General features: G+C 39.1%; 1 protein-coding gene and 1 long non-coding RNA gene across 7 annotated transcripts in view; one reads left to right on the plus strand and one right to left on the minus strand.

Moving 5' to 3' along the window:
* Positions 1-5,673, minus strand: part of hivep1 (HIVEP zinc finger 1) — a 48,598-nt gene extending 42,925 nt beyond the window's left edge. For 3 of the 6 annotated variants that reach the window (XM_046834329.1, XM_046834327.1, XM_046834326.1), the window contains exon 1: positions 4,715-4,959. The gene's annotated coding sequence lies outside the window, so the exon portion shown is untranslated. Of the gene's footprint in view, positions 1-4,714; positions 4,960-5,163; positions 5,487-5,564 lie in introns of those variants that run through there. The other 3 variants (XM_046834325.1, XM_046834328.1, XM_046834331.1) reach the window with 3 other exon arrangements.
* Positions 5,674-13,376: 7,703 nt separating this feature from the next.
* LOC124376263 lies at positions 13,377-14,220 on the plus strand. Its single transcript, XR_006923807.1, has 2 exons — positions 13,377-13,587; positions 13,771-14,220. It is a non-coding gene; the product is annotated as an uncharacterized LOC124376263 (long non-coding RNA).
* Positions 14,221-21,050: the final 6,830 nt, after the last annotated feature.

Genomic DNA, 21,050 nt, shown 5'->3' on the forward strand with positions numbered 1-21,050 from the left:
CCATATCCCTCATTATCACTGTACACTAACACCATTTTCACTGTACACTAACACCATATCCTCATTATCACTGTACACTAACACTATTTTCACTGTACACTAACACCATATCCGCATTATCACTGTACACTAACACCATGTCGCTCATTATCACTGTACACCAACACCATTATCACTGTACACTAACACCATTTTCACTGTACACTTCCACCATTATCGCTGTACACTAACACCATATCCCTCATTGACACTGTACACTAACACCATATCCTCATTATCACTGTACACTAACACCATTTTCACTGTACACTAACACCATATCCTCATTATCACTGTACACTAACACTATTTTCACTGTACATTAACACCATATCCCTCATTATCACTGTACACTAACACCATATCCCTCATTGACACTGTACACACCATATCCCTCATTATCACTGTACTCTAACACTTAACACTGTACACTAACCATTATCACTGTACTTTACACCATATCCCTCATTATCACTAACACTAACACCATATCCCTCATTATCACTGTACACTAACACTATTTTTCACTGTACACTAACACCATATCCCGCATTATCACTGTACACTAACACCATGTCGCTCATTATCACTGTACACTAACACCATTATCACTGTACACTATCACCATTTTCACTGTACACTAACACCATATCGCTCTTTATCACTGTACACTAACACCATTATCACTGTACACTAATACCAAATCCCTCATTATCACTGTACACTAACACCATATCGCTCTTTATCACTGTACACTAACACCATTATCACTGTACACTAATACCAAATCCCTCATTATCACTGTACTAACACCATTTTCACTGTACACTAACACCATATCGCTCTTTATCACTGTACACTAACACCATTATCACTGTACACTAATACCAAATCCCTCATTATCACTGTACACTAACACCATATCGCTCTTTATCACTGTACACTAACACCATTATCACTGTACACTAATACCAAATCCCTCATTATCACTGTACACTAACACCATTATCATTGTACACTAACACCATATCCATCATTTTCACTGTACACTAACACCATATCCCTCATTATCACTGTACACTAACACTATTTTCACTGTACACTAACACCATATCCCTCATTATCACTGTACACTAACACCATTTTCACTGTACACTAACACCATATCCCTCATTATCACTGTACACTAACACTATTTTCACTGTACACTAACACCATATCCCGCATTATCACTGTACACTAACACCATGTCGCTCATTATCACTGTACACCAACACCATTATCACTGTACACTAACACCATTTTCACTGTACACTTCCACCATTATCGCTGTACACTAACACCATATCCCTCATTGACACTGTACACTAACACCATATCCCTCATTATCACTGTACACTAACACCATTTTCACTGTACACTAACACCATATCCCTCATTATCACTGTACACTAACACTATTTTCACTGTACATTAACACCATATCCCTCATTATCACTGTACACTAACACCATATCCCTCATTGACACTGTACACCATATCCCTCATTATCACTGTACTCTAACACTTAACACTGTACACTAACATCATTATCACTGTACTTTACACCATATCCTCATTATCACTAACACTAACACCATATCCTCATTATCACTGTACACTAACACTATTTTCACTGTACACTAACACCATATCCGCATTATCACTGTACACACTAACACCATGTCGCTCATTATCACTGTACACTAACACCATTATCACTGTACACTATCACCATTTTCACTGTACACTAACACCATATCGCTCTTTATCACTGTACACTAACACCATTATCACTGTACACTAATACCAAATCCCTCATTATCACTGTACACTAACACCATATCGCTCTTTATCACTGTACACTAACACCATTATCACTGTACACTAATACCAAATCCCTCATTATCACTGTACACTATCACCATTTTCACTGTACACTAACACCATATCGCTCTTTATCACTGTACACTAACACCATTATCACTGTACACCAATACCAAATCCCTCATTATCACTGTACACTAACACCATATCGCTCTTTATCACTGTACACTAACACCATTATCACTGTACACTAATACCAAATCCCTCATTATCACTGTACACTAACACCATTATCATTGTACACTAACACCATATCCATCATTTTCACTGTACACTAACACCATATCCCTCATTATCACTGTACACTAACACTATTTTCACTGTACACTAACACCATATCCCTCATTATCACTGTACACTAACACTATTTTCACTGTACACTAACACCATATCCGCATTATCACTGTACACTAACACCATGTCGCTCATTATCACTGTACACCAACACCATTATCACTGTACACTAACACCATTTTCACTGTACACTTACACCATTATCGCTGTACACTATAACCATATCGCTCATTATCACTGTACACTAACACCATATCCCTCATTGACACTGTACACTAACACTATATCCCTTATTGACACTGCACACTAACACCATATCCCTCATTGTCACTGTACACTAACACCATATCCCTCATTATCACTGTAGACTAACACCATATCCCTCATTGACACTGTACACTACACCATATCCCTCATTATCACTGTACTCTAACACTTAACACTGTACACTAACATCATTATCACTGTACTTTACACCATTTCCTCATTATCACTAACACTAACACCATATCCCTTATTATCACTGTACACTAACACTATTTTTACTGTACACTAACACCATATCCCGCATTATCACTGTACACTAACACCATGTCGCTCATTATCACTGTACACTAACACCATTATCACTGTACACTAACACCATTTTCACTGTACACTTACATCATTATCACTGTACACTAACACCATTATCACTGTACACTAACACCATTTTCACTGTACACTTACATCATTATCACTGTACACTAACACCATTATCACTGTACACTATCACCATTATCACTGTACACTAACACCATATCGCTCTTTATCACTGTACACTAACACCATTATCACTGTACACTAATACCAAATCCCTCATTATCACTGTACACTAACACCATTATCATTGTACACTAACACCATATCCATCATTATCACTGTACACTACCACCATTTTCACTGTACACTAACACCATATCCCTCATTATCACTGTACACTAACACCATTTTCACTGTACACTAATACCATATCCCTCATTATCACTGTACACTAACACTATTTTCACTGTACACTAACACCATATCCCGCATTATCACTGTACACTAACACCATGTCGCTCATTATCACTGTACACTAACACCATTATCACTGTACACTTACACCATTATCGCTGTACACTAACACCATATCGCTCATTATCACTGTACACTAACACCATATACCTCATTGACACTGTACACTACACCATATCCCTCATTATCACTGTACTCTAACACCATCCCTCTTATTATCACTGTACACTAACACTATTAACACTGTACACTAACATCATCACTGTACTTTACACCATATCCCTCATTATCACTAACACTAACACCATCCCTCTTATTATCACTGTACACTAACACTATTAACACTGTACACTGACATAATTATCACTGTACTTTACACCATATCCCTCATTATCACTAACACTAACACTGCACACTAACACCATATCCCTCATTGACACTGACACTACACCATACCCCTCATTGACACTAACACTAACACTGCCCACTAACACCATATCCCTCATTGACACTGACACTACACCATACCCCTCATTATCACTGTACACTACATCATATCCCTCATTATCACTGTACACTAACACCATATCCCTCATTGACACTGACACTACACCATACCCCTCATTATCACTGTACACTACATCATATCCCTCATTATCACTGTACACTAACATCATACCCTCATTATCACTGTACACTAACATCGTATCCCTCATTACCACTGTACACTAACACCATATCCCTCATTGACACTGTACACTACACAATATCCCTCATTATCACTGTACACTAACACTATATCCCTCATTATCACTGTACACTAACATCATTATCACTGTACTTTACACCACATCCCTTATTATCACTAACACTAACACTGCACACTGCACACTAACACCATATCACTCATTGACACTGTACACTACACCATATCCCTCATTATCACTGTACACTAAAACTATTAACACTGCACACTAACACTATTGCAATGCTTCCCCTGACCCCATTGCATAACACTAAAAGTCTCTTTACCATGTATACCCTGTGCGTGTGTGTTCGCGTGCGGTGACGTCACCCCGCAGTTTGCAGCGCGCACGCGCAGACGCTCTTACTAGGACGAGCAAAGTCACAAATACCGCCAGACAATAAACACCGACGAGAGAGAGGACTGAATGTACCGCAGTGCACTGAATACAAAACGCATGAAGTCAGTGTGTATAACCGGAAACAGGGTGCAACACGACTGACAGGACGTGCAACAACTGCTTTATTACCACCACCACACACACGCGCGCGCGCGCGCATCCCTCCCAGTATAATTAACGTGATTACTGCTGACAGAATTACTGAGCGCGCTAAAGAGAAACACAAACACACACACACACACATGAATATTCACCTCCTCCCAGGAGTGTGTTAATGATCCCCCCAGCTGCTGATCGCAGACCGGGCAGGGGGCACGCGCACCGCTCCGAGCTCCACGTGCGGAACCCCGCAAAAAAAAAGAACAGCGGCTCGTTTGATGCGCCGAGATCAAAGCGACAAGCGGCGCGTGCGTGCGTGTATACACGTGTTTTCGCGCGTGCGTGCGTATGTGTCTATAACAAGGTGTGAAGCGACTGCAGCAGCGGTGCAGGATAGTGTGTGTGTGTGTGTGTGTGTGTGGAAGAGCCTCGTGAACGCGCAGCAGAGGGAGGGAGGAGTCGGGGAAAACCCCTGCGAGTCCTCCGCAACAGGACGCCGAGAAGAGAAAAACATGCGCGCACACGCACGCACACACTTCCTCAAAGACAGCATATACACAAACAACAGCTTTAATTACCCCCCAAAACACACCTAGCTTATTACCATCGTCCAGAAGGGTTTCCCGTGCTGCAGGCTTCATAAACATCTCGCGCGCGCACACACACACACACACACACACACACACACACGGGGAGAGAGCGAGCGCGCATTAGAATGCTGCAGACGTCTCCTCCTGGACGCAGGCGCTCCTCCGGTGAGCTGCAAAATACGGGCCGGCTCAGAAAACAGGAGAAGCGCAGAGCAGGGGAGCAGGAGAGCCGCTCCACAGGCCATTTAAAGTTCTACAGAATTTCTCACCACGGTTCAGCAGACCACCGGAACATCCGGGCACTTTACGTGTTAGTTAAAGCTCATGGAATGTACAGCATGGAGGACACACACACACACACACACACACACACAGAAATAAACTAGCACATGTCCCTGTATATCTGAGCGCTTACTTTATCGTGAGCACTTTCAGGTGCAGTCTGGAGAAAGTCCTGATCTCCTTCACTTTAACGCTTAGAGGCAAAGCTCTGTGTTTCTCTCTCTCTCTCTCTCTCTCTCTCTCTCTCTGTGTGTGTAACTATTGCAGGAAACCGACAGGCCCACTGACGTCAGCGGGGGTCCCGTCTCCGCCTCCCGCCCAGAGGAAGTGAATGTAGGGAGTTTCCTGACAAACGACTTTTCCAAGTCCCTCTTTACATAAATTCGTCTTTTTTGTTATATTTTCCCGTGAATTTTCCCTCCAGTGTGTGTTTCTGTTCGGCTTCGTGTCTCTGCTCCGGTGTCTTTCCACCTGTGTCTCCAGAAACCAGACAGCGCGAATTCCGGTCCATGATGTGGATTTACACGGTTTCGTTGCTCGCTCTCCCCTTTATACCCCCATTACACAGAGTTCAGGACTGGCGGTTTTCCCGGAGGTTCCTTGTTGTCAGGTCACGTTGTGTCCCTCAAATACAGCCACGGCTTTCCCTCCTACACCTCACAACAACCACTACAACCATCACCTCACAAGAACAACACATCAACATCAACATCCAACACAACAAAATAACCACAACAACCTCAACAACAGCAACCAACACAAGAATAGCCAATACAACAACCTTAAAAACAGCAACCAACTCAAAAACAACCAAAGCAACAACCTCAACAACAGCAACCAACACAAAATCAACCAAAACAACAACCTTAAAAACAGCAACCAACACAAAACAACCAAAACAAAAGAACAAGCTTAAACACAGCAACCAAGACAAATACAACAACAATCCCGTAACAGCAAACAGCAGAAAAACTACCAATACAGACTAGGAGTAAGGGCCGTGGTTAAGGGCCCCACAGTGGTAGCTTGGCGATACCAGGGCTTGAACCAAGACATTCAATCAGTAACACATTCAATCATTAACAAAAACAAGCTCAACAACCACCTCAACAACAGCATTCACAACAACAACAAAACAACCTTAACCTTCACAACAGCAACCAACCTCAACAAAACAACCACAACCTTGACAACAGCAACAACCACCACCACAACAAAACTACAACACAACAACTGCTACAACAACCACAGCAATACCAACAGTCATAACAACCACAAGAACATCAACCACCACAAAATACAAGAATAACAACAACCACTGGAGAACCACATCCATCAAAGAACCACTATAACACAACAACCACAACACCAATCTATCTACCGAAAACAGAACTGTTCCTCTACTTTACCCTTTTCATTTATTCATCTCCTCCACACACACACACACACACACACACACACACACACACATTAAGTATGCACACATATATACATAATACAAGTAAGTAGTGATATGTTTTATATTTTCCGTTTAGCTTTAATGCAGCTTTACAAACTCATGACGACAGCTAACGGTTAGATATCGTACGTTTGAGAGCTGGACAGGTAGGTTTTAGAATAAACTCATAGTATTTCCCTCTGCGACAGAGTTTTTTCAACTTCTTCCTGCTAGCAACTTCCAATAAATCATTATTATGATATTAATTTCTTCTCATCATTTGCTCGTGCAACAAAAAAAAAACCTGACTGCAAAGAACACTGCTCCTGTGTCTTGTGTGTAATCGTAGTGAAGGAGATGCTTCACTTACTCCCAACTGCACACCCTTACACACACTCTCCATGCCGAGACTCGGCGTGAGTCACGTTCATTTATCTGCTGCATGTAACAAAATGGCCTCCTGTGCAACAGATCCACACACAAAGGGACAGGATTCATTTGGGTATGTGGGAGTCTTGCTGGTTGGTGGGGAATCAGATACTTACTTAATTCTGAACTGCTCCAGATGATGTAGGTGCACAGTTGCGGTTGTAGTGTAGGTTTGGAGTCATAACTGGGTTTCTTGCTTTAGTAAAATGTGAAATGTCTCTCACTCTGTAATGCCACACATTGTTATATTGTGTTTTTGTATTGTATTGATGGTTTCTATAATCGTGACGTGATTGTGGTGGTATTAAGAGTAACGGCCCGCCACTGCCCAAACTACAATCTAACATCGCCCACGTCACTACAAGTTGTTTTGGAAGGGTTTAAAGAAAAAAACTCTTCCCTCATTTATAAACAAACTCAAGCATCTTTATCCAGACACTACTAGAACTTTAGTGAGATCAGGTTCAATGTTCCAATGTCAAAGTTTTTTTGTTTTTTGGCAGGAAATTCCAGAGGTTGGTTTGGTGCACAGATGGAGGGCCTTGCTCAAAGACCCAACAGTAGTAGCTCAGTGTTGGTGGGATTTGAACCTGTGACCTTCCGATACAAAGTCCAATGCCTTAACCACTAAGCTACCACCTCCCCTCGCTAAGCTACCACCTCCCCTCACTAAGCTACCACCTATTCTCAACAGATATTAAATGAACACCTGACTGCCTCTACCAGAAAACTTCAAATGGGCATTGATTGGATCTTCCAGCAGGACAATAATCCAAAACGCATTACCCCATGGAAAACCTGTGGGTTGAACTGAAGAGTGTGGACCTTGAATTTCTGGAGGATCTGGAGATATTCTGCTTGATGGACCTTGCTGAAACGTTGACTGCCATGTCTGATCACGGTGCCTTGCTTATTCTGCTGTGAGAACACTTTTAAGCAGGGGTCCCCAAACTCCGGCCCCCACATGTGGAACAGCGCTCTGAACGAAGACGTATTTTGAAAATGTAATTTAAAATATGTTTGACTCATTATAATATATATATATATTTTTTTAAATTCGATTTTTTTTACTAAAATGTCCCTTAGTTATAAATAGAGGTCGGGGAACTGATATTTGATCGCTGAAAATATAGGCAAAAATCCACACCGATAGTTTTTCCGGCTTCCAGTCCGCTGTCATTATGAGAGCGACCCCTAGAGGCGAATCACTGACACCACGTGCAGTTTGTTTTTAAATGTGAGGCTGCTTGCTGCACAGAGAGCGCTATATTATATTTATCATTTATAATTTATTCATTATATAATTATATTTATTAATGAATATATTCATATTTTAATAAAGTTCAGTTCTATATTTTGTTTGTTTTTTTCATCCAGTATCCATTTTAAAAACTATGCAACTTAGCCATCGGTAAAATCGGTCAACCTCTGGTTATTAACATAACCCAATTATTTGTTAGATTCACTCACCAACCACATGTAAGTAAATGTTTTGATTTCAATATCAAAGAATATGAAAGAATGTCTTTATTATAGTAAAAATGCTCTTTCAACAGGTGATTTTTGTCTTGCTCATTTGCTCATTTGTCTGTACGACACAGAACAAAATAATAAACTAATCTAGCATTAGGAGGCAAAATACATTTATTACAGGGACAAGAAGAACCTAGTGAAATAACAGACATAATTAAATAATTGAAATGAAACAGGTAATGTAGAGTAGAGAAACACAATCTGACAAATCATGTCAGAACTTGATGGTCTTTACATCTATTTCATCTATGTCATTTCAGAAATTCTTCAGCTCCCCTCTTCAGATCGTTATCTTTCCACATGCTCTTGAGGACCAAGTCCTCAGATAAAACCAAAATGTTGTAAAGAAACTCCTAGAGATCTAGCAGATCTATATTCATGTAATGGTACAAATGGGGCCTAAACAACATTGAGCAGGTTGTATAAATGTTATGGATTTTAATAATAGTTTATCGCTGAATCCTTTGTATATCTTCTTCTTCTTTTGGCTTCTCCCATTAGGGGTCTCCACAGCGGATCATCCGTCCCCATACCCCCCTGTCCTCTACATCTGCCTCTTTTCCGGCTTCCTGGTAGCTCCATCCTCAGCATTCTCCTACTGATATACCCCATGTCCCTCCTCTGCACATGTCCAAACCATCTCAATAATCTCAAGGTTGCTACTATAGCGACAAGCAAGCTCGTGTATAGTCTCAAGCATAACTTTGTGACTCCGAAAACACTGGCCTTGGATTAGGATGTTCTGAAACCTTGTGTCTGAATGTCTACTGAAACCTTCAGGGGTACGCATACTTTTGTACATCTAGCGTACGTTATATGCATTTTTTGTGTTCATCTACAGCACATGTCGTAGGAGATACATACAGCTCCGGATAATTGCTTTGCCTTGATCAATTAGATGCCTTTCTTCACACCCCTTAGAGAGAACCCAAGTCGTGTCCTTTGCTCTATTTTAAAACGTCGTCTTTTATGAGATTAAGCTCAGAGGCACTACACAGCTGCTCGCCTGAATGTGACTCATGTCTGGTCAGTATTTGTCATCTGGATTTTACATACAGTAGGTCAGGTGAGCCCTTGTGTTCAAACCAGTTGTTGTTATGATCTATTGTGGAGGCAGGCAATATAATAATACTTAAATAATAGTATTTAAAAATTAAAACATGGTGAATATCTTGGACTGGAGGCCAACTGAATGAAATCACATGGTTTAGAAAGGTAGCTGTGTGTATAAGATCCAATATTTACATTAGTGATTTGAAAGTTGAATCATTTTAGTTACTTGGTTCTTCGAATCAAAACAAACAAATCTTTTTTGAGTCATTTAGTTAATTTGGAACGAAAATAATATAAAATGTTACATTTTCAATAAGAAGATCTTAAACAGGTCTATAAAAACCAACTAGTGTCAATAATTTATGTGAAAAGTGTTGGCCCTCTTCCTGATTTCTTTTTTTTTTTTGCATGTTTTTCACACTTTAATGTTTCAGATCATTAAACTTATTTAAAGATTAGTAAAAGATAACACAAGTGAACACAACATGCAGTTACAAATGAAGGTTTTTATTATTGTGGAAAAACAAAATACATCTGAGAGAGTTGGAGGAAATTGAGATTTATCAGTCTGGAAAAGGTTATAAAACCGTTTCTAAAGCTTTGGGACTCCAGTGAACCACATTATTCACAAATGGCAAAAACATGGAACAGTGGAGAACCTTCCCAGGAGTGGCCGGCTGACCAAAATTACCCCAAGAGCTCAGCGACAACTCATCCAAGAGGTCACAAAAGACCCCACAACAACATCCAAAGAACTGCAGGCCTCCCTTGCCTCAGTGAAGGTCAGTGTTCATGACTCCACCATTAGAAAGAGACAAAAGTTAACTTTTTGGAAGGTGTGTCCCATTACGTCTTGTGTAAAAGTAACACTGCATTTCAGAACATCATACCAACAGTAAAATATGGTGGTGGTAGTGTCATGGTCTGGGGCTGTTTTGCTGCTTTAGGACCTGGAAGACTTGCTGTGATATATGGAACCATGAATTCTGCTGTTTACCAAAAAATCCTGATAGAGAATGTCCGGCCATCTGTTCCTGATGTCAAGCTGAAGCGAACTTATGTTCTGCAGCAAGACAATGATCCAAAACACACCAGCAAGTCCACCTCTGAATGGCTGAAGAAAAAGACTTTGAAGTGGCCTAGTCAAAGTCCTGACCTGAATCCTATTGAGATGCTGTGTCATGACCTTAAAAAGGCAGTTCATGTTCGAAAACCCTCCAATGTGGCTGAATTACAACAATTCTGCATAGATGAGTGGAGCAAAATTCCTCCACAGCACTAAAACAGACTCAGTGCAAGTTATTATAAACGCTTGATTGCAGTTATTAGGTTTAGGGGCAGACACTTTTTCACACCACTGTATATATAACTGCATAGCATTGATGGAGGTCACATGATAAGATAAAAACGAACGATTAGGACTAGAACAGTCGAGAGGTAAAATGAACAAATCACTCTTTGAGACGACTCGTATTTCTGACTCACATAAAAGACTCGTTCAAAAGGAACAAATCACTCAAACGACTCGTTCTACTAACTCACAATAAAGACAAATTTAAAAAGAGCGAATCACTGTTTGTGACGACTCGTTCGAGTTGCATTGAAGGCGATCCATCACTAATTCACAGTGCAGTTGAGAACGAAAAAAGCAAGCCACGTTTTCCAAGAAACTCTCTGTAGATCTCCATCATCCAAATGTGTCAAGGAATAGACCCTGGCACAGGAAATGAAACTAATTCTGAAACTTTGGTTGTTTCCAAAGGTACAGTGAACTTCATTGTAGTAAAATAAGAACCAGGTTAGTCATCAGTGAGTTACCATCCATATTGTGAAGAATGGTGGAGGAATTATCATGGTATGGTTGTTCTTCTCAGTGGCAGGGAGGGAGAGACAAGTGGATGAATACAGATACCCTTGAAGAAAACCTGCTGTAGAGTGCACACCACCTGGTTTGAAGGTTTACCCGTCACCAAGACAACCACTCAGCCAAGCATAGAGTGGAGATCAATGCTTCTTAAAATCAATTTAATCCTCACAAAAAGTGAAAGGACCTGAATACTTTTGGAAATCTTGGTAGATCTTTTATCTGGACGGTCGTAAGATTTGTCCTGACACTGCAAATAAATATCAGCTGGTTCACTCCCAACTGAGGGCCTGTATAAAGGTGTCCCATTACCAAGGTGTCACACAAGAAACATTTCATGATGGGTAAAAGCGAAAAGCTCTCTCAAGACCTTCGCAACCTTATTGTTGCAAAACATAATGATGGCATTGGTTACAGAAGGATTTCTAAACTGAAATGTTTCAGTGAGCACTGCTGGGGCCATAATCCAGTAGTGGAAAGAACATTATTTCACCATAAACCGGCTACGAGCAGGTGCTCCTCACAAGATTTCTGACAGAGGAGTGAAAAGAATGATCAGAGGAGAGCTTTTTTAGAGATATTAGAAACTCCACCACGCAGTACTCCACTGCTGAAGAACAAGCATGTAAAATACTGAGAGAATAAAGTCTGGTCAGATAAGATCAAATTGAACTCGATGGATGCCATAATACACACCATGTTTAGAGAACAAATGGCACTGCACATCACCCAAAAAACACCTGACCGACAGCGAAGAATGGAGGAAAGAACATCATGGTGTGGGGCTGTTTTTCAGAATACGGTACTGATAAACTTCATACAATTATAGGGAGGATGAATGGAAACATGTACCGAGACATTCTTGAAAAAAAAATCTGCTGCCATCTACCAGGATGATGTAGATGAAATGAGGGTGAACATTTCAGCAAGACAACGATCCCAAACACATGGCTGAAGAAACTCAATTGGTTTCAGAGAAAGAAAATAAAGCTGCTAGTATGGTGCAGCCAATCACCTGACTTGAATCCCATTAAAAATCTATAGAAAGAACTAAAGATCAGAAAGTTCATAGAAGAGGCCACAGATCCTTCAAGATTTGATGATCACCCCTGAGTAATGCGTGCAACCAGATTCTCCATGCAGGAGGCGTCTTGAAGCCGTCATTAACAACAAAGGCTTTTGTACGAAGTATTCAATACATTTCAGTAAGCGTGTTTAATACTTTTCCCCGTGTCATTCCAAATTATTTTACATAACTTCATTTCTGGAGATCTATGGTTTGATGGGTGGATTGCGTGGGTTGTTAACAACATCTGGTAGAAATTTTATGTCAATAGCACCATAAGAAATATATTTACTGCGAAAAATGGTGACGTGTTCAATACTTATTTTACCCGCTGTGTCCTATTATACGGGTTAAAATCTAACATGTGACAAATGCTTGACTTCTAGGCTCGGAAAACATTAAGCAATGCAATTGCTATATTCATATATATAATTTTTTTTGGTAACTATTGACCCTGTCAGCTGTCCACCTACAGGCCAATATAAAACCTCCTCTCAAACAACTTTCATTTCCTTCTGCATTTATACATTTTGAACATTCTGGTTTAGACACTCCCCAAAACTGGGCCCTTCCCAGTTACCAATAGCTTGGGAAACATCCTGTATTTGGACCTTCCCACAAGTATTATAATTACCATTAACATTCAAAAGGTTTACTCTTATTACCATTATCTTCAAGATTTTAAGGGTTGGACTAAAAAAGTGGGGACGTATATACCACTTTTTCACTTCTTTATTTCACTTCACTTGGTAAACAGTGCAATTTGATCATGCGTGAGTACTTTGCTCTTTTCCTTATTTCATAGATTATATTATATTATTATTTTGTTAGCAATTTTAGTACTTTGCATAAGCTGATTAGTATTTTTAAATATATTATTAAATGTATTACGTTGATAGTTTTAGTAGGCTGCTTAGGTATTCATTCATTCTAAGTTTACTCTTCATTTCTTTTAGCTAAGCAAAAGGCTGTCTCCACTTTGAAGCAGAGATACCGTTATTTTATGCTATCCCAAATTGCTAATGATTATTCACTTTTCCTGGAGACTTTGATGTCAACTACACCTGCTCCTGATCCAATAATGTGGCCATCTTATCGTCTTGTGCGTATCCCCCAAGTTGCCAATGCTTTTACCCAGACGGACCTTTGTCTAGCCTCTCCTACCTCTCCCTTAGATCGTGCTACTATTCATGATGATAGTGATGGTGCAGCTTCTTGTGTCAGAGAGGGTGGCCATAACTATGGTCATACTTCAACTGTTGGTGACGTTGACAGTAGCGTTGATTGTTCTGGGGCGGGCAGGAGCAGATGCAGCAAATGCCCCTCCAGCTGCAAGGAGGGGCGAGCTTCACTGAAGATATGTTATCCCCTTTTATGGCATTTATAATAAACTTCCTCATTCATGATTCCTGCTTGGTCTTTGTGTGTTATTTTCGTTTGTGTTGGGTGGGGCCCTATTTTGCATGTTTATGAGTGTTATGGGCACTGCGGATTTCTCCTTTGTGACTTTCCTATAGGTTATGTTTACTTAAGCATGAATAAGCTACTTTTTATTCCTACAGTCTCTTTACTTGTTTTGCTTGATCTTAGTGCAACTTTTGACACCACTGATCACAATCTCCTGCTTGCTAGACTAAAGAATAAAGGGAACAGCTCTCTCTTGGCTCAGGCCTTATCTGACTTAGTTTGTTGATGTAAATAGTGAGTTCTCCACACTCTCTAGTTTGGTGTTCTGCAAGGATCTGTCAAAGGCCCACTGCTCTTTTGTTTATATATGCTGCCGCTGGGTGAAATTATACATAAACATGGTATTTGTTTCCATTGCTATGCTGATGATACACAGCTTCATATTTCAGCAAAGCCAGATGAGAGAGATCAGCTTAACAATGTTGAGGAGTGTGTAAAGGACATTAGACAGTGGATGCTTGATAACTTCATTCTGCTCAACTCGGATAAAACGGAAGTACTTTTACTAGAACCACATGCAGCTAGAAGTAAATTACGTAGCATCTTTATGTCTTGAAAGACCTTTGTGTGATTATTGACTCTAGTGTTTCCTTAATATATTAGAAATATACAAGATAAGAAAGTCTTTACATGATGCAAAAAAAAAAAAAACTAGTTTATGGTTCTGTTACATCCAGGCATGGTTATTATCCATAATGATAATAATAAAACTGTCATAAAATATAACACTATATAAGAAAAAAACATGAAATATGTGATTTTTCCAATAAAACAAAAACTATAACCATTATGTACACTTGTAATACAAATGGAAACTTAATGGAAGTTTTGAGAAGAACCAGTGGTGGACGAAGTACAAAAAGCATGTAGTTGGGGAAAAAAAAGTAGAGATTCAGTAGGTAAATTATGACTCCAGTACCAGTAAAAGTGTTCCTTTAAAATTTCACTTGAGTAAAAGTATAAAAGATTTTGCCTTCAAATGTACTAAAGTATCCACAAGATACAACATCGATATCTTTGTAATATATGACTTATAAATGAGTCTTTAAGCAGCACTGGAGATTCATATTACTGACCTCAGTTCAGGATCTTTTCAGTACAATCACAGAAAACGTTTATGACGACACCTCAGTTACAGGGAACCAAATCCATAAATGCTGTTTAACTCCAATCCAATGACCCTATTCAGGCTGTAATTGTTTTGTTGCTACACCCATGCTGCTTTCCTATTTTTCTGAATTGGGCTCCTGGGGGTTTTTAACACTAGCTTCCAGAGAAAAATAGAAACAAAAAGAAAAAAAGGAAAATGACAAATTTCAATGCTTTCAGAGCATTCCATGTTTTGGAAAACATTATAGTCTACATTGAGCCCACAAAAAAGCACATGAAATATACATATTTCTATTGCACTTTCCATGTTTCTATTAATGTAGAATTCTGTATCCTTCCAAAATAATCTTGAGTAAATAAAATGAAAAAAATTGACCACAAAATGCACAGATATATTAAATATTCAGCTTAAATCTTTCCAAAACTGTTTAGCAGGATCAATTCTATGGTCCATAATTTTTGGGTAAAAAGTAAAATATTTGACTTTAAAATGTAGTGAAGTAAAAGTAAAAGTCTCCCCAAACAAATATATACTTGAGTAAAGAACAGATAATAGAGTGAATGGAGACTTTCAGAATCGTACATTTATTTGAGTGACTTACAATTATACAAAAAGCTGTCGAGGGTTAAGAGCCTTGTTAAAGGGCCCTGGAGGGGGGAGTTTTGATGGTGCTGGGATTTGAACTTGTGGTTAAAAAATGTTAAATAAATTACAGGTTGTCCAAAATTCAGCTGCTAGGATTCTGACTAAGATCAGGTTGGGTTAAAGAGGCTGTATTGCTCCAGTTTTGGAGTGATTCCATCGGTTTTCTGTCAGATTGATTTTAAAATCTGAATGCTGACCTATAAGGCCCTACATGGTGCGCCACCTCATTATTTGACGCCAAATTTATTTGACTTTATTATCGATCTCCGTTCCTCCGATTCCGGTCTTTTAGTTGTTCCCACTACACGTTTACGCTCTACGGGTGATCGGGCTTTTTCCTCGCATGCAACAAAGCTGTGGAATTCTCTCCCAACTGAGATTCGACAGGCCGAGGCTTTTACGGTTTTTAAATCTGCTCTTAAAACCTTTTTAGGACAGCTTTTATGGGATTTTATGTTTATGTGATTTATTCTGTGATTTTTATTTACTGTTTTTTATATTATAAATTTTTTTATTGTATTTTATTTCCTCATCTTTATTTTTATTCTTTTTTTCTTTTATGCATTGAAAGTGCATTGAGGTGCTACTTTTAAAGGTGCTATAAAAAAATTATTATTATTATTATTATTATTATTATTATTAATAACCACTTCCCCAGTATATAATACAAATCTGCAGGTGGCAGAGTAATGAGTATTAGAGCTCATTCACACAGCGGTAAAAAAGAAGTGGTAGCACAGTAATGCACATCCTCACTGCAGCCTGTAGCGTATTAGATTATTAGATAGATTAGATTGTATTGATATATTAGATTAGAGCCGCTAGCAGCTGGATGTTGTAAGTCTCATTTAGAAATAAAGCCATATTTGTTTATTTGATTTGGGCCATATTTATTTACTCTTGATCACAGGCAAAAACGAGTGAACTAATTGTGTAGCAAGCATCGTTTATTAAATTATTTACACAATTTAAGAGTTTAACACAATTGTGCTGAGTGCAGTGAGAACACCAAACACTAACTGCCAAAATAATAGGTAGAAAACAACAGAGCCATTTTTTGTTTGTTTGTTTGTTTGTTTGTTTATTTGAGTACGACAAAAAAAAGGAAATTTAATACAGATGAAGAATCTACTGAAATTAAAAGAGCATTTAAGAGTGAAGCAAATGTGTCTTTCATAAGATTTGTATACAATGTCCAGTCATGTGAAACAGAAAGTACACCTTCTTTGACTTCTTTTTGACTTTTTTAATTGTTGTTAAATAAATAATGTCACGGTGTAATATGTCATGTGTCGTTCGTGGGCTGTATGTATGTAATTCTAAAACCTGATAAGGAACGATGTGACTTTTATTCAGCTTGTATACCATGTACTGTAGTTACACATTTACAAGAATCAAGGCTTTTACCATAATTCAGATATTAGTAGCTTAAACAATATTAAAATCAAATCAAAAATGAAAAATAGTGATTTTCGAGATGAAAAACTAAATCTAAATTTATGCCCCAGAGTGAAATGAAATGAAAAAAAAACTAAATGTAAAATGAAATAAAAACCAGTTCTATTTTTAAAACTATAATAACTCGATCTCTAGGTTGGATAATTTAATGCCTTACTAGTCTGGATGTTCTAGTTAGTCCAGAATGCAGCAGTTTATGTTCTCCACAATACATTCACCTCCAATCAAAGTTCACCCTGATTTTAAAAATAGCGCTAGTAATTAAATTATAAAGCAGTAAATAATCTGATACTGCAGTTCCTGAGTGGAGTTTGTCATGCCAACTCCAATCAAAAGGTGCAGGCTATTTGTTGGTACCTTGAACAGTAAAGACTAAAGCAGGGGATGTTCTCTAATATAAAGCCCTCAGTGCTGAACGCTCCATTTATATTTGTTTAGTGAAGCTTTATGTTAAATAGTTGATCTCTTAGATAAAATGCAGATCTGGATGCTTCATGGTCATAGAGAGTTCTCTTAAATTTAGATCTTTGGATACTGTTTTCCTCACACCCACTTCCCTGTGGATGAGTCATGATTCATATTTGCAAGATCCGGTGTCACCCAGTTGAGAACAGGTTATCTTTCAAGTCTGGTTTCTCTCATGATTTCTTCTTCACGTCATCTCAGTCAGTTTCTCCTTGACACCACCGCCTCTGGCTTGCTCATTATGGATAAAATTAAATCCATACACAGATTCTGATAAAGCCGTTTTGTAACCATGTCCATTGTTAAAAGTGGAATAGAAAGAAAATGTAATTGAGTGGACTGGGATGGCAAAAATCATTTTGATGTATAAATATTTGGGCAATGGAATAGAATTGAATGTAAGGTAACTATATTACTTACTTTTTATTCTTCTTACTAAACCTGTTCATTCATTCAGGCACTGTAGACTTAAAGCCACATTACCTCTAAACCTGGTGCGATAGTTTTCAGAAATAAAGCAACATGGCTAAGGTGAATCCTGACTTCCAGGTGAAGCTTCCATGGATCTGACTTTTTGTCCAGCCATCAAGTGGATTGAGATCGGGGGAATTTGTAGTTAAAACCCTTTTTGTCATGTTCCTCAAACCATGTGGATGTTTTAACCTTGTTCTGCTGAAAGAGTAACATTTTTAGTCACGCCATCACCTAGAGCAGTGCTCCCCAACCTTTTTTGTGCCACGGCCCGGTTTAACGTCAGACAATACAATGGGGCAAAAAAGTTCTCCCAATTAAAAAAGATGAGAGAGGCCTGTAATTTTCATCATAGGTACACTTAAACTATGAGAGACAAAATGAGAAAAAAAAATCCCAAAAATCACGTTGTCTGATTTTTTAAGAATTTATTTGCAAATTATGGTGGAAAGTATTTGGTCACCTAAAAAAGATTTCTGGCTCTCACAGACCTGTAACTTCTTCTTGAAGAGGCTCCTCTGTCCTCCACTTGTTACCTGTATTAATGGCACCTGTTTAAACTCGTTATCAGTATAAAAGACACCTGTCCACAACCTGAAACTGTCAGACTCCAAACTCCACCAGGAGCTGTGAAAGGACACCAGAAACGAAATTGTAGACCTGCACCAGGCTGGAAAGACTGAATCTGCAGTAGGTAAGCAGCTTGGTGTGAAGAAATCAACTGTGGGAGCAATTATTAGAAAATGGTAGACATACAAGACCACTGATAATCTCCCGCGATCTGGGGCTCCTCGCAAGATCTCACCCCATGGGGTCAAAATGATCACAAGAACGGTGAGCAAAAATGCCAGAACCACACGGGGGGACCTAGTGAATGACCTGCAGAGAGCTGGGACCAAAGTAACAAAGGTTACCATCAGTAACACACTATGCCACCAGGGACTCAAATCCTGCAGTGCCAGACGTGTCCCCCTGCTTAAGGCAATACATGTCTGAAGTTTTCTAGAAAGCATTTGGATGATCCAGAAGAGGATTGGGAGGATGTCATATGGTCAGATAAAACCAAAATAAAAATTTTTGGTAAAAACTCAACTTGTCGTGTTTGGAGAAGAAAGAATGCTGAGTTGCATCCAAAGAGCACCATACCTACTGTGAAGCATGGGGGTGGAAAGATCATGCTTTGGGGCTGTTTTTCTGGGACCAGGATGACTGATCTGTGTAAAGGAAAGAATAAATAGGGCCATGTATCGTGAGATTTTGAGCAAAAACCTCCTTCCATCAGCAAGGGCATTGAAGATGAAACGTGGCTGGGTCTTTCAGCATGACAATGATCCCAAACACACCGCCCTGGCAACGAAGGAGTGGCTTCGTAAGAAGCATTTCAAGGTCCTGGAGTGGCCTAGCCAGTCTCCAGATCTCAACCCCATAGAAAATCTTTGGAGGGAGTTGAAAATCTGTGTTGCCCAGTGACAGCCCCAGAACATCACTGCTCTAAAGGAGATCTGCATGGAGAAATGGTCCAAACTACCAGCAACAGTATGTAAAAGCCTTGTGGAGACTTACAGAAAACGTTTGATCTCTGTCATTGCCAACAAAGGGTATATAACAAAGTTTTGATATGAACTTTTGTTATTGACCAAACTTATTACTTATTCTCCACCATAATTTGCAAATAAATTCTTTAAAAATCAGACAATGTGATTTTCTGGAGGTTTTGTTTCTCATTTTGTGTCTCATAGTTGAAGTGTACCTATGATGAAAATTACAGGTCTCTCATCTTTTTAAATGGGAGAACTTACACGATTGGTGGCTGACTAAATACTTTTTTGCCCCACTGTATTTTTACGGACCGGCCTATAAGGTGTGGTGGATAAATACAACAAAATAAAATGATACAACCATAAAAACTGGTATTTTCTAAATGTATTAATAAACATGAATCCACTGTGTTGTTTTTTGGTCATTTTGCTCGCTTGGTGGTTTGAATTTAGCGGTAATGTATTATGTGTTAGCGGCCGGAGCAGCCCCTGTAAGAAGGTAGTGGATGTAGGTAAGACATGTGAACGAGGGAAGCATCATGGCATGCATCAAGAGTGAGTCATAGACAGATGTGACGGAGAGAATCCAGTCATTTTCCAAAATAAAACATTGTTCAGAATCAGATAATAAATAAAAAGGAAGTAATGTAAGTTATTTATTCTTTCTATGCGGCCCGGGACCAATTGGGGTTGGGGACCAGTGACCAAGAGCATCACAATGAGCATCACCTTCTTCCCATATGTCCCATTCTGGTGCCATCTCTTTCCCAGGTAAGGTCCATGATCCATTGATGCTCACATGTCTATTATAGGAGCTTTGGTTCTGCAATTACGGAGCTCCATAACAAACAAGCTTAAATATACGTCTGTCCTGAATCCTTTCTATCAGAGCAGGCTTTAACTTTTACAGCAGTTCCTGCTCCAGTAAATGTTTTGTGGAATAAGACAAGAAGGACCTTCTGCTGCATCAGTAAACCTCAAGCACCCATGAATTTGACCTTGGAGCACTTTTAAAGGGTGCTTACCCTAGCTGGAACTCAACAACAAAATGAAAAATGTTGAAAAGTAAAAATGAAAGAAA

Source organism: Silurus meridionalis, chromosome 22 (assembly GCF_014805685.1).
Source record: "Silurus meridionalis isolate SWU-2019-XX chromosome 22, ASM1480568v1, whole genome shotgun sequence".
In the NCBI taxonomy this organism is placed as follows: domain Eukaryota; kingdom Metazoa; phylum Chordata; class Actinopteri; order Siluriformes; family Siluridae; genus Silurus; species Silurus meridionalis.